At 38.7% G+C, this 15,506-nt stretch overlaps 1 long non-coding RNA gene across 1 annotated transcript; it reads right to left on the reverse strand.

The window, feature by feature from the left end:
• Positions 1 to 12,997: 12,997 nt before the first annotated feature.
• Positions 12,998 to 15,171, reverse strand: LOC130731933 (uncharacterized). The gene is made up of 2 exons (XR_009016891.1): positions 14,990 to 15,171; positions 12,998 to 13,362 (listed from the first exon to the last, which is right to left on the reverse strand). It is a non-coding gene; the product is annotated as an uncharacterized LOC130731933 (long non-coding RNA).
• Positions 15,172 to 15,506: the final 335 nt, after the last annotated feature.

A 15,506-nucleotide genomic window follows, 5' to 3' on the forward strand; every position in this document is an offset into this window, starting at 1 on the left:
ACTAAATGAATGCCATGATTACCCGACCCCTTCCAGATAATTTTCTGGATTGCGACATCAAATATCACTACATATCTTAGTTGGAACCCAAACTTGTTGCAAACAGTAGGTAGACATTGAGGATAAAACAAATTGAGCGAGAGTAACTCTACCCGCTCTATTCAAGATAGTTTGCTACCAAGTGGCGACTCGAGCATTAACACGATCCACTATAAACTGGAAATCACTATTAGTCGCCTTGATATCAATGGGAACCCTAAATATTTTCCAATGTCAGGAGAAAATTGGATACGTGTGATTTCAGTTACCCTTATCTTCATAACCGTAGATAAATGGCGCTGACCCATAGCGTTTGACTTTCTTTATGGTTTGATTGCACGGTTGAACGTTTAATAGGGATTTTAATTTGAAATTAATTTTATTAAGTAGTATGATAAGTTGGAGGGACTAGTTTTTCTTCAATTTTCCTAGTCTTTAACTTTTCAGGGTTATTGTGCTTGGATATATAGAGAAAGTCGTTGACCTTCAACTATATATATAAAAAAAAAGAATGAAATTAGATGAGGATAATATAGAATATGAATGATCATTATCTCCTTCTGTGAATTGTGAATTATGAATTATGAGCATTATTCTAGAGACTCCAGCACACTAAGGTTCTGAGTGCACATTATCTTGCGTGCGGCTGTGTCCACCTTGGTGAGCAAACCCGACACTGAATTGCATTAAGGTTTGTCGAAATTTTGCTTTCAAGGCAGTGGTTCGTCTACGTGGTAGTTTTACTCCTTATTTTTCCAACAATTTAAAAGCAAAAATATTACTGTTGTTCGTGCCGATGGCGCTGCAGCTCGACAAAATTTGGAAGGAGGAAATGAATCGCAGAAAAGATATGTATCACTATTTCGCTTCCATTTTCATTTGCAATGTTTGGTTTGTTTGATTAACGGTGCTAGCTATACATGTGATTTATCTATATCTGCATGAAAATATGGTGATAGGTAGAAGTGTTTGGTCGATCAGTAATATACTGCACTCTCTAACTTTGTTTATGGCAAAATGAAATTGATTATTTAGTTGTATGGTGGCAATAACATGTATGGTAGCTTTAATTTAGGCACTCACTACTTCAGACTTATATTAAGTTGAACGAGAAGAAAAATAAAGACACCTATAATGATTTCGAATATTCTTGGATCTATATTCCTAAATCATTAGTGATAAGTTTTGGATATAATTGCCTTTAAATTATAAATGGAATGGCTGATAATCAGTACATGCTTCCAAAGAAAGAAAACTGTTGGAAATAGATTGCAAGCTCATGAGATGCAATGATTTTTCTTATGCTTGAAAATTATTAAAGTGTGGGGGTATTTGACTAAAGTAGGAACACCAGATGTTAAGAGAAAGAGTATTGGTGTTAAGGCATATTGCTTTGTTGGTTATGCTCATGATGTTGTTGCCTATAAAATTATTGAGCTTGAATGATAATATGATTATTAGATTTAGATGTCTTGAGTTTTATGAATGATTCAGTTTGTGCTTGTATTTGTGATTCACAAGAAGCAATTAGAGTTGGCAATGATGATGCTTGCAATAGATAGAAAAGACATATTTGTCATATATGTTGCTAAAAAATTGATTAAAAATTGTTTGATTTTCCTTGAGTATGTAAGAAGAGAAAGATTCTTGCTGATCTTCTTTCTAAGGGATTGACCAATAATTCAAGAAAGTCGTCTTGGATACGTCGAGGGTAATGAAGCTTAAGCCTTGAGAAAGAAGAAAGTATGGTGGATACCCAATTTGTTGGTCAAACTAAGCCATATGATTACTCTTATGCATTACAATCTCATCCCTATGACGTGAGGTAATGCAATCTTTGAAAGAGATACATAGCCATTTGTGGTGGTGCTATTGAGACGCACTTGATGTATCTACGATAAAGTGCTTTTGAGACTCACTTGACTGACTTTCAAATAAAATTATAAAATAAACTTTATTTACAATTGACATGTGTGAAAGTGTTTTGTGAGACACACTTAAATGCTTATGAGACACATTTATTCACTGTTGACATGTGTGAAAGTGCTTTATGAGACGCACTTAAATGCTTATGAGACGCATTTAAATTTTATGTGAATAAATATGTGAGTAAGATGGTAAAAGTCGTCCTCTATGAAAGACTTGAGCAATCTTTCTAAAACACTCACATATATCTCAATGTTCGGAAAATGGCTTAAATATTTTGTCGCGGAGTCTCTACATTTTAAAGTTATGGTGTGTGTAGTGGGGGTTCCAACCAAGTCAAACTAGTTCAAGATTCGTTCACTTTTTTGACAAAAGTTGTTGCCTCACTTCACTACGTGTTAATTCAATCCTTTGGACATTATCACTTAAGCACAAATATTAACTTTCTTTTGCTCAGAAATTGTTCAATAACTTGATTGCTATTAGTGGGGAATTGTCAGGATTAATGTCATTCAATTTATGTTTTCGGTTATTCTAGAGTAAAAAGTCATTTTGGTCCCTGCATGTGTTCACTTATGACGGACTGGTCCTCATACCTTTGGAAATTGTCGTTTTTCATCCCTGAATGTGTCACCGTCGGTCAAGTTAGTCCTTGGTTGTGTTTTCCGTTAGTCCCTGAGACGGAAAAGTCCAAGTGTCACCATTTTTTCCATGTTAGCATCCTACTTAGCATATTTTATTTTTTCCTCCTAAAAAACACGGTCAAACACATCCCTCATCACTTATGTTCTTCTTCCTCATCTTCATCATCTTTCATCTTCTTTATCTTTCACCTCTTCATCATCTTTACCACACCATCACCATGCTTTTTTCTTCCTCTATTAAGTACCTGTTGGTAAATCCGCAAGTGTACGGAATCCACCCGGTTTTAAATATCGAACCACAGGGATTGTGAGTGACTAAATTCAGCTTAAGCCTTGAGTATGAAGGTTTGTATTATTGAATAAGAGATATGTTGAAGTAGTAATAAGGAAAAAGAAAAATAAAAAGACAATTCAGAAAATAACATGCTTTGGGTTCTTGTTCAACTAGTCAATTCAAGTACATCATTCTAAGCACATGTTCTCATTAGATCTCTCCTTGATGATATAGCCTAGTTACTCACTTATTGATTCCTCACATAAGCAATTCTCTCATACGAAAAGCTAAGCCCAATTCCTTGTGTACTTAGTCATTTATATGAGGTTTTAGATCATGCAAATTCAGGCCGTCAAACCCCAACCCTTCCTCTATTCCTAGTAGCAAGCATAGAAGGGGTAATCCCAAATCGGTTCCCTAATCTATAACAAACTTCCATTCTGATTATAGAAAAGCAAAAAGCAAGCATGCATACAAGCTTAGATTGATGTTCAGAAAATGGGATTCAAGGAAAGAAGAAGAATATGTGGGAAAGAACTTAAGATTATAACTTAAAGATGAAAAGTCTTACATGAAAACCAAAGCATAAGAATAGAGATTAGCCCTCTCTCACTTTTATGCAAGCATGCATAAAAGTCTTACATGCTTGGCTAAGAACCTAAATTACAAGCTTGGAAGCCCTCTCTCACTCTCCTAGATGATCCTCTACCTCTGAATTTTACAAAGTATCAAAAGATTACAAAAGAAAATGACTAAAATCCTATTTATAGGCATAATTCCCGAGTCTGGGCTGTTCTGGGCGCTCAGGCGCCAATTCAGAGCGCCTGAGCGCCAATTGCATGCCCAAAACATGCTTTATGGAGCTAATTGGCGCCTAGGCGCCCATTCCCAGCGCCTAGGCGCTTAAGCTCGCCTGAAAAGGACTTTTTGGCTTCTGAAACTCCTCTTTTCAATCCTCTTTAAGTTCTTCATCAATTCCATGCTTCTTGGCCTTCTTTCTCCTTCAGTTTCTGCTCTCCAAACCTAACCAACAAGTCAAGGAAGATTCTAGAAGCTCCAAGAGCTCATTAGCACAAGAGGTCCTTCATAAAACACAACAAAACCATGCAAGTCCTAAACTTTACTTAAAATGCAAGAAAAGTCCCTATAAGACTATGAAATTACCAAAACAAAGTAAAAACACAAAGAAAGGCAAAAATGCATGAGAATGCATGAAACACTACATGAGACAGAAGGAAAAGACTCAAAACCTACAAAGAAATGACCCTAAAAACACTACTAAATCCGGGTCATCAGTACCACCACTATCACCATGCTTCTTTCTTCTTTCCTTTGGCTACACAAATCAAATAGAAGATTAAATCAACCAGCATTAGCCTTCACACCTTTGTCCATCGATTCAATCGCCTCCTTAACCTCCCCCTCTCGGCACAAACGTGTCAAATCAACAATAGAAGGTGGTGGAGCTTGCACCTGAACAGAAGCTTGCACTTGAAGCGGAGCTTGGTTAGGGTTTCCATTTTGCAGATTAGGGAATCTGAGGGTTCCGCTGGTTTTGATTGTTCCATCAATTGGGACTCGGGGGTGGCTAAAAATTGGGGTTTTGAGAACTAGGTCGCCGGAACATGGGATTTTGAGAAATGGGTGATCGAAAATTGGGGTTTTGAGGAATGTGTTGTTGAAAGTTTGGGGTTTGAGAAATGGGTAGTTGAAAGTGTAATTCAGGTTCCCTCTGATACGATTGTCCTGCACGATGCTGGGACAAGAGGTTCGACAATCGCTTAACAATAAAATAAAACTTAACAACAGAAACAATAACACACAGTAATTGTTAACCCAGTTCAGTGAAAACTTTCACCTACGTCTGGAGGGTTTGCACCCAAAGAAAGGAAATCCACTATCTCAAGATTCAGGAATTACAGACACTCATGAACAACTCAGTTCATAGTTCACTTCCTAATCTACCCAGTGTATTTCTACTTAGAATCTCAACCTAAGTATGAGATCCCCTCTCACTTTCTCTCAATCACTGCCACAGTGATTGGTGAACACAATGAACAAGTAGAGTTTGGACGCAATCAAACACACAGAATCTCTCTTTGCTTTATAGAATCAGTGAGCAAAGACAGAGTCACAACTAACAAAGGACAAAGCACAATTAACAAATCCTAAAACACTCGATCTCTCTTTATCAGCTTCGACCCCCTTCATATTTTAGGTCTTCATCCTTTTATAGACTTCAGCAGCGGTAGCATGGGCTTTAGGGTTTGCACGGGCTGAAGATACAGATTGCAGTAACAGCAATTCAAAAACGCAATCTTGATAGATTCGGTTTCTTATTGCACAAGTAAAGATAGAAATCAATCTTTTAACAAAGATTGTTTCAACAAATAACAACCCAACAAATAAAACCCTTCTGGAATAACTCCTTGCTCCTCAAGTAACTCAAAAACATATCTTCAGTAAATCTTCAGAGGGCCCACAACAGAAACACAAGCTGAGGACTGATGCCCTAGCTTCACGAGGACAGATGCCACGACATCTGCTTCGACAATCGGTTGTTTTGACAAAATGCATGGCAACATGTTCCAACAATCTCCCCCTTTGTCAAATTTTGTCTAAAACAACTTACAGCCAGAGAGGATAAAAACTAGAGAAACAATTCTCTCCCTTAGTCAGAGCTCCCCCTCAACTGATGCAACTACACAACCAACTACCATTCTTCAAAAGACATAGTTGGAACAAAACACTTAGCAGCACAAACACACAACCAGAAGTACAATCAGGCCTTAGCATATGATGACACCAAAATAGATCAGCTTAAAACATCAACGTTTCAGAAATACTGCCATCAGAAGTTAGCAACGTAAAAGCTATCAGAAATACTGCTAATTAGAGGCAACGTTCAGAAATACTGCTAATCAGAGGCAACGTTTCAGAAATACTGCTATCAGAAAAAATGCCTCTTGAAACAAACATAGCCATTGTCTTGAACTTGTCTTCAAATTAAACAGACCAAAGCTAACACTATCAGAACACACATAGCAGAAGCAACTTCACAGTAGAAACATAGGTAAAGCTAACACTATCAGAACACACATAGCAGAAGCAACTTCACAGTAGAAACATAGGTAAAGCTAACACTATCAGAACACACATAGCAGAAGCAACTTCAAAGTAGAAACATAGGTCTTCACAGCAGTACCACAAAATATTACAGACCACATAGCAGATAGAATCTTCAATCTCAACGCAAACTCAAACTACTCCCCCTTTTTAGCACAAATTTGCAAAGGGTGCATCCAAAAACAAAAGAAAATAGCACAAGATCAGAGCAAACTAGTCTTCAGAACTTGACTCCTCCCCATACCCTTCTGCACTTTCTTCAGATCCTTTCTCCTCTTCATTACGCGCTTTCTGAGCAGCTGTAGCAGCAGCACTGTACTCACCACCTTGACGTTCTTCTTCTTGAAGCTTGTGTAGCAACGCATCAACTTTGAGCTTCCTGGCAGTGCTCACCCTGATTGTCTCCTGCAAAGCCTTGGAAACTTCCTGTAATTCAGCAATTATGGCCTGAGTGCCAGATTCAGTCACAGGAGGAGCAGATGTCCTGCTGGTTGGTAAGGCAATGTCTAGAACATGTGGCTCCATAAACAAACGTTGATCCAAAGTGATTGGAACACCACGAGACATAGCCACATCATCAGCCCTGAGAATCTAAAGATGCTTCTTAAGAATGATCTCAGAGAGAAGGGAAGGAAATGAAACAGGAAGCTTCACAGCACAAGTATCAGCATGCTTCAATGTCTGCTCAAACACAAAAGTTCCAAAATCAAAAGCAATAGACTTGCCAATCCTATAGATCAATTTGGCAAGCGTTGCAGAAACACCAGAGGTATGTTGAGTAGGAACCCAATTCACAACACCAATCCTGTTAAGAATAGCATACTTCACACTGAGATTTCCAGTAGACAACAACTTCTTGCTCGGTCTCTTCTTCACATGACCTGCAGTAAGCTCCTTGGCAACATCATCCATGGACACTTCTTCATCAACAAATTCAATAGCACTTCTTCCAAGTGCTTGATTGACCACAACAGGTGAGAACATCACACATTCAGCCCGCACATAGACTTTCCTGAATTCTGCACTATCAGGAAGTCCCACATCAACAGAGAGATTCACCAAGAACTCTCTCACAAGCTTCTCATAGCACCTTCCAACATTCTGAATAGTCTTCATCAGACCTGCTTTCTCAATTAGTGCAATTACATCTCTGCATTCAAGAACATCAGAACCAACTTCCCTTTCCTTGGCCATTCTCCTCTTGCAAACAAACTTCCACTTCTGAACATTCTCTTCTAAGTGGAAAGACACTCTATCAATAGGAACAGCAGGAACATTCTGAGGAATACGCTTACCAGAAAACTTCTTTTTCTCAGAAGATCGAATGTCCTGGACACCGACTTCAACATCTGACTCTGAGTCTTCAACTGGAATCTTCATCTTCTTCTTCTTAGTGGGAGTCTTGTCTTCCTTTTGTTTCCCCTTACTCTTCACACTGGCTTGTCGTGACTTGTAGGTTATAGGTGAAGACTTGGATTTCTTTGATGGAGTAGGAGTGACTTCAGGAGAAGAACCCCTTCTTTTCTTCTTCATCCTTGCTGCAACACTATCAGCAAAGGACTCGGTCAGAGGAACATCATCAGAATCATCATCAAAGATGTTCTGAACAGAGGCTGGAGCCTGGATTGGCTCTTTAGAATTGATGCCCTCAGAGTTATTATTCTTTGGATCAGCATCCTTTGAAGAGGATGAAACAGAGATATCAGGCTAGGTAGCACCACCTGAATCTTCATGAGAAGTGGAATCCTTTCCAGGCTTTTCTTGAGCAGAACTTTCCATAGACCCAGATGTCTCAACATCAGGCACAACATCAGGGGGCGATTTCACAGGAGAATCTTCATCATTGATTTCCTCTTCGTCAGGAACATCCTCAAGGATAGGAACATTTGGGGCTTTGCTATTCTTGACCTGTGATTTGTAGACCTTACATGTTGGGTTTCGTGATCTCATCTTCTTGGGAGCTTTCTTTGACACAGAAGATGGTTGAGAAGAATCACTCTTCAAACCCATACACTTGACTCCTTTAGCAGTCCTTTCAATCTTGGCCTTGACAGATTCCTTCTTTCCTGAACTTTGAGACATGATGAATTGAGAGTAAATACAAACAGAGTACAGACCAACGAAACAGAAGTGTAAAAGAGAGATGATAAGTCTTGAAGAAGATAGATGCACAAGCGGTTGAGAGAACACAATTTGCCCGTTGGAGGTAGTTATAGGATAAGTGAACCATGAAGTAACTTTCTCTCTGCTGATGTCACAACTGCAGTTAATGATGACCAAGAATAAACTAGTTGTTAACACACTGGGGCACGCTAATTGCTATGCATCAGAAAGACAAATCCCTAGACTTCCTCTTAATTTTTCAAAAGTGATTGCATCAAGGGGTTTTGTGAAAATATCAGCCAATTGCTTGTCAGTTGTAACATGATCCAAATTAACAATTTTATCCTCCACCAAGTCTCTAATAAAATGATGTCTAATGTCAATATGCTTGGTCCTGCTATGCTGTATGGGATTCTTAGAAATATTAATTGCATTGAGATTGTCGCAGTACAATGTCATGACATCCTGTTCAACATCATACTCCTTCAGCATTTGCATCATCCACATGAGTTGTGTACAACTACTTCCTGCTGCAATATATTCTGCTTCAGCTGTAGACAATGAGACACAATTCTGCTTCTTGCTAAACCATGAAATCAAATTATTCCCTAGGAAGAAACATCCACCAGATGTGCTCTTTCGATCATCTGCACTACCTGCCCAATCTCCATCACAGAATCCAACTAAAGAGGAATTTGTATCATGAGTATAGATAATACCATAGTCACTTGTGCCATTGATGTACTTGATAATTCTCTTGACTTGTAGCAGATGACTGACTTTAGGAGCTGCCTGATATCTAGCACAAACTCCGACAGCAAATGTGATGTCTGGTCTACTAGCAGTGAGATACAACAAGCTTCCAATCATGCTTCTATCGAGACTTTGATCAACATCTTCCCCCTGCTCATCCTTGGAAAGTTTGATGTGTGTGGCAGCAGGAGTTCTCTTGTGACCAGCCTTTTCAAGGCCAAACTTCTTGACTAACCCTTTAGCATACTTACTCTGTGATATGAACATAGAATCCTCCATTTGTTTGACTTGTAGTCCTAGAAAATAATTCAATTCACCAACTAGGCTTATCTCAAATTCAGATTTCATTTGTCGGACGAAATGCTCCACCATTGAGTTCGACATTCCTCCAAAGACAATGTCATCCACATAAATCTGTGCTATCATGAGCTTACCTTTGTCATTCTTCACAAACAGAGTTTTATCAATTCCACCCTTACTGTAACCATTGCTTACAAGGAATTCAGTTAACCTTTCATACCAAGCCCTAGGTGCTTGCTTCAAGCCATACAAGGCCTTCCTCAACTTGTACACATGATCTGGATCTGTAAATCCTTTAGGCTGTTCAACATAAACTTCTTCACTCAAATAGCCATTTAGAAAAGCACTCTTCACATCCATCTTATAAAGTCTGAACTTCAAGAGACAAGCAACACCTAACAAGAGTCTTATAGATTCCAGTCTAGCTATTGGAGCAAAGGTTTCATCAAAATCAACTCCTTCTATCTGAGTATATCCTTGAGCAACTAGCCTTGCTTTATTCCTTGTGACTGTTCCAGTTTCATCTGATTTGTTCTTGAAGATCCACTTAGTGCCAATGATGTTTACTTCTTCAGGTCTAGGCACTAACTCCCACACTTCATTTCTTCTGAACTGCTCTAGCTCCTCTTGCATAGCATTTATCCAGTATTCATCAGTGAGAGCTTCATTGACATTCTTGGGTTCTATCTTAGAGATGAAACAACTGTGAGCAATTATACTTCTGGATCTGGTAGTCACCCCTTCTTGAAGATTACCAATAATGTTTTCTTGAGGATGATTCTTCTGAACCCTGATTGATGGAGCTTTGTTTGATGTGATATCTTTGTCTTCCTTTTCATCAGCACTTGTTTCTGACTCATTGTCGAGGGCGGTTGCTGGAGCATCGGCTGGAACATCAGCACCATCATCATCTTCATTCAAAACTACTTCTTCCTTCTTGCTTGGTTCATCATCCACAGTCACATTCACAGATTCCATCATGGTCCTTGTGCGAGAGTTAAAATCTCTATAAGCTTTGCTGTTCATAGAATATCCCATGAAAATTCCTTCATCACTTCTAGGATCAAGCTTCCTCTTAGGATCACGATCTGCAAGGATATAACATTTACTTCCAAATATGTGAAAGTTTTTTACAGACGGTTTTCTACCTTTCCATATCTCATACTGTGTGGAGGATGCCCCTGCCCTGATGGTGACTCTATTATGTATGTAACAGGCAGTACTCATAGCTTCAGCCCAGAACTGGTGTGGAATCTTCTTAGCATGTAACATTACTCTAGCTGATTCCTGGAGAGTTCTATTTTTCCTTTCAACTATTCCATTCTGCTGTGGAGTAATGGGGGCAGAAAATTCATGACTAATACCTTCTGTTCCACAGAACTCCAAGAATTTTGAATTCTCAAACTCCCTTCCATGATCACTTCTGATTCTCACAATCACACAGTCCTTCTCATTCTGAAGTCTCACACATAGATTCTTGAATATTTCAAAAGTCTCTGATTTTTCTCGCATAAATTCAACCCATGTATACCTTGAAAAATCATCTACACAGACAAACACATACCTTTTTCCTCCCAAGCTTTCAACCTGCATGGGACCCATGAGATCCATGTGAAGCAATTCTAGAACCTTTGTCGTGGTCTGATGCTGGAGCATCTTGTGTGGCACCTTGGTTTGCTTACCAATCTGACATTCTCCACATAGCTTTCTTTCTCCCAAGCTCAAATTGGGCAATCCCCGTATTGCTTCATCTGCAAGAATCTTTTGCATGCTCCTGTAGTTGAGATGTCCTAGTCTTTGATGCCATACATTCACCTCATCTTCTTTGGTTAACAAACATCTGGAAACATGAGCTTTTTCTTCTGATGTCCACATATAACAGTTGTCTTTTGATCTGACTCCTCTCATCACAACTCTCTCATCATCAGTGGTCACAACACATTCTATCTTATTGAACTTCACATCATATCCTTGATCACACAGTTGACTTATGCTGATTAGGTTGGCTGTTAAACCATTTACAAGTAACACATTGTCCAAGTTAGGAGATTCTGTGCTAACAAGTTTTCCTACTCCCTTGATCTTTCCTTTAGCTCCATCTCCAAAAGTAACATAGTTGGTGGAGTGACTTCTGATGTCTTGCAAGAAGCTCTTGTTCCCTGTCATGTGCTTTGAGCAGCCACTATCAAAATACCAATCTTCCTTTGATGATGCTCTGAAAGACGTGTAGGCTACCTGACATCTGACTTCACCCTTGGGCTTCCATAGCTTCCTCATCTGAACAGGCTTTTTATCGTGCATCTGAGGATAACCATATAACCTGTAACAGTAGGGCTTTATATGACCATTCTTACCACAGTAGTGACACTTCCAAGGTACAGTTTTGTCAAGCTTAAGCTGGGGTTTCACATGCAGAGGTACATGTCGAGGCAATGAATCTGACAACTGATAATTTCTGGGCTTCTTGAATTCAGTTTGTTTTGCAGCAGACACAAATTTCTTTGAACCTTTCTGATTTTCTTTGTTTGTTGTTCTATAGTCAAAGCCAATTCCCTTCAAACTCCCTCCTTGCTTGCTAGTTTCTTTCAGAATTTCATCAAGCATATCAGAACCACTGTTCGGCATTCTAACAGATTTGTGAGTAGCTTCAAGCTTTCTTGTCAGAGTTGCCACTTCCTCTTGAAGTCCTGCATTAATCAACACTAGATTAGCCTTTTCCATAACATCAGCATTATTAAACTTACTTTGCCATTCCTCCAGATCTTCCTTCAGCTTTGTGCTGAGCTCTTTCAGCCTTTCATTCTGAGAGACAAGTTGTTCTATCTCACTTTGCTTTTCTCTCACAAGTTTACATGCTTCTTCCCACTTGATGTGTAGCAGCTTGTAAATCTCAGCCAGTTCCTCATCTGTAATGTCCTCATCACTTGTATCAGACTCATAGATGGTTCCAGAGAAAGCATTGACTTTGTTTGCAGATATCTCCTTCTCATCTTCAGTGTCTTCATCTGACCAAGTTACCATCATACCTTTCTTCTGCTTCTTTAGATAGGTGGCGCATTCAGACCTGATATGGCCATATCCTTCACATTCATGACACTGCACTCCTTTATTCTGACCAGATCTTTCTTCTTCCTTGGTCTTCCTCTGTGAATTAGAAAACTTGGGTTTGTTATCGAACTTCATGTCCTGGACATTAGGCCTGGTTCTTTTGTCAATCTTTCTCAATGTTCTGTTGAATTTTCTTGCTAGCATGGCCAGAGCCTCAGAAAGATTTTCACCCTCACAATCTTCATCATCACCTTCATCAGTGTTTGACACAAAAGCAATACTCTTATTCTTCTTCTCAGATTTTCCACTCAGTTTCAACTCAAATGTCTGCAAAGAACCAATAAGTTCATCAACCTTCATGTTCTCAATGTCTTGAGCCTCCTCAATTGCAGTGACTTTCATAGAAAACTTCTGAGGAAGAGATCTCAAGATCTTCCTTACAAGCTTCTCATCTGACATAGGTTCTCCCAAAGCAAATGAAGCATTAGACAAGTCACGGACACGCATGTGGAATTCTGAAATAGTCTCTTCTTCAGTCATCATCAAATTTTCAAATTGAGTAGTAAGCATCTGAAGCCTTGACATCCTTACTCGAGTAGTTCCTTCATGTGCAGTTTTCAGAATTTCCCAAGCATCCTTTGCCACAGTACACGTATTGATCAGCCTAAACATATACTTGTCAACTCCATTAAAGATAGCATTTAGAGCCTTTGAATTTCCAAGAGCAGCTTTGTAACACCCCAATTCTAAACGGTATATGTATTGCAAATATCAGAGTGATAAAAATTCTAACACTCATGGGGCATTACATAATCACTTAAAACATTATCATAATGCTCCTGTAACAGATACATAGCACATAAACTTTGAGATGAACTCATAAATAAACTTAAATGCTCTTGTGACAGTTAATTAGTCTTTGAACTAGTTCACTTTGACAAATAGTTATGCAGCGAATCCAGTGTCTTTAAAACTTAAAGAAAACATAGTATCTTGCCCACAACTTAAAACAGAAACAACTTCTCAAATAACAACTTAATTCAAATTATAACAGAAGGAAAACAAGCGTCCATTTCCCCCCCGAGTGCTACGTATCAGAGCAAGGACTCCAACTCGAAATAAAGGCTATAGACTACTCCTCCTAATTACCTGCACGTTACCAACAAGGGTAACATTCAAACAGAAGGGGTGAGATATCGAGTATCATAAATATAAGAATGGCAATAAATATGCTAGATTAATGCCACACCACTTCTTTTTATATTCATATAGCTCAGTTACTAAAACAGTCACAAATAACGTCATCGACTCAGATACAATTCGAACACAACAATGACTATGCATATGTATGTGGTACCAACAGGGCTTCAGCCCTCATCACGAATTGCCAATTATTGGAGGCACAAGGCATAAGCCTTCATCACAAATCGCCAATACAGGCCATCACAGAGTATGCAGATGCTATGCGACTCAAAAGGACGTATACATCTAATAATCATCACTTCAACATGAGGCATTGCGCCTATATCACTACATCACTAACATCGCTTAAAACAACACAATTCAGCACACATGCATTTTTATCAACTATACAATTACCCTGACATCTTAGGCAATTTTGGCACCAAATCAATGAAACAACTCACTTAAGCATGCAATCATGGAAGAAGCTATCACATATGGTAAATAAATTATGGATTTCATGCTAAAGGTGTTCAGCCACATGCATCATCCTCATAGCTAATACATGGAACATAAAGACACTAACTTTCATACAACATGTAAGCTAAATCTAATTATATTTCCAAAACAATCAGAATTTCCGTAATCTGGAAAAACAGCAGGAACACCAGCCACTAAAAGCGGTCTCCTGAATTCGTTACTGAACCAAAAATCATGTATTTTATATGCCTAGAAAGCTAACTTAAAGTCCTACAATTTCTTAGTTGATCACATCTTCATTTGAGCACTCTAACTGGGCGAAAACAGGTCTCGAAGTGTACTGTCCAGCCCAGGAAATTTTGGACAGCAGCACAGCATCATCAAATCCGTGCATAAATCATATAGCAGTTCAGGAATTACGCTCACAGCAGAAACATATTTCAGTAGAGATAACCTATAGGATTCGTTACTTGTTCAAAAATTACAAATGACCTCAATTTGAAACGCTAACAGAAAACTCTACCTCTTTCTAGTTCATCAAAGAATTTTCTGGGCACATTAACAAGGTGAAAAATCACGTTGAAGTTCACTCGCAGAGATAGCAGATACAGAGCGCAGAAAAACATGGTTTACTAAACTGAACTTACAGACCTCGTCTCTCAACCAAAAATTATGTACCATATCATTCCAGAAAGCTCTTTCAAAGGCCTACACTTTCTCAGTTCAACGCAACATTATTCGAGCACTCTAAACAGGCTCTAAAAGGCTTCGAAAGTCACGGTTCATACCAGGAAAATGACCAGTCCGTTTTATGTTCCAAAATAAGTGATTAAAGTTGTTTCTCATCAAACAAGACACAAAACCTAACAAGCATGTTACCTAACAGTCCTTATGTGCGTGATCATAAAGAAAATCAAAAGGGAACCTCAACCCAAAACTCCTAGCATACTATGGTTCTGCCCTCACCCCGTTCAATCACACAAAAGAAAATCCCAAAATCAATGGATTTCAAATCAGATTTCCAGAACATCATTAACAGAAACAATTCTACATCTCTCAAATCCCTAATATCATTCACCATAATTCCATTAGAAACTCAAAATCCCACCCTTACCTTTGGATTGAGTGCAGCTCCCCGTTCCCGATCGAATTCTCCGAAGCCGATCCGCTCTCCCTCTCTTCCTGCTACTTCACGCACAGCCTTCTTCTTTTTTTTTTCTCCTTATTTCACGCGTCCTCTTCTTTCTTATTTTTTTTTTCTTTAGCTGCTTCCCCATCCTTATTAAACCATCTAAACCTAATTCCTCAAGGGCTAAACTAAAAATCCTAAAATCTCTCCTAGTCCTTGTCTCTATTTTTAATCCTAACTTTCACCCCTAGCTCTCTTCCATTTCATAAAACACACCCAGCATCACAAAAAAAATATTTTATTTCATTAAAGTATTAATATATCACCTATTAAACCACCATACAATATAATCTTAATTAAAATAAAATACCAACATTATTTTAATTAAAAACGGGGTGTTACAAGCTTCATCTTCAACACTGGTCCATTCTTCTTCAGGTTTTTCCACAACAGTAGTAGAGGTGCCTTCAACCTCAGTCTTAGTGGGGTGCTTCCAACCCTT

Source organism: Lotus japonicus, chromosome 1, assembly GCF_012489685.1.
Source record: "Lotus japonicus ecotype B-129 chromosome 1, LjGifu_v1.2".
Lineage (NCBI taxonomy): Eukaryota > Viridiplantae > Streptophyta > Magnoliopsida > Fabales > Fabaceae > Lotus > Lotus japonicus.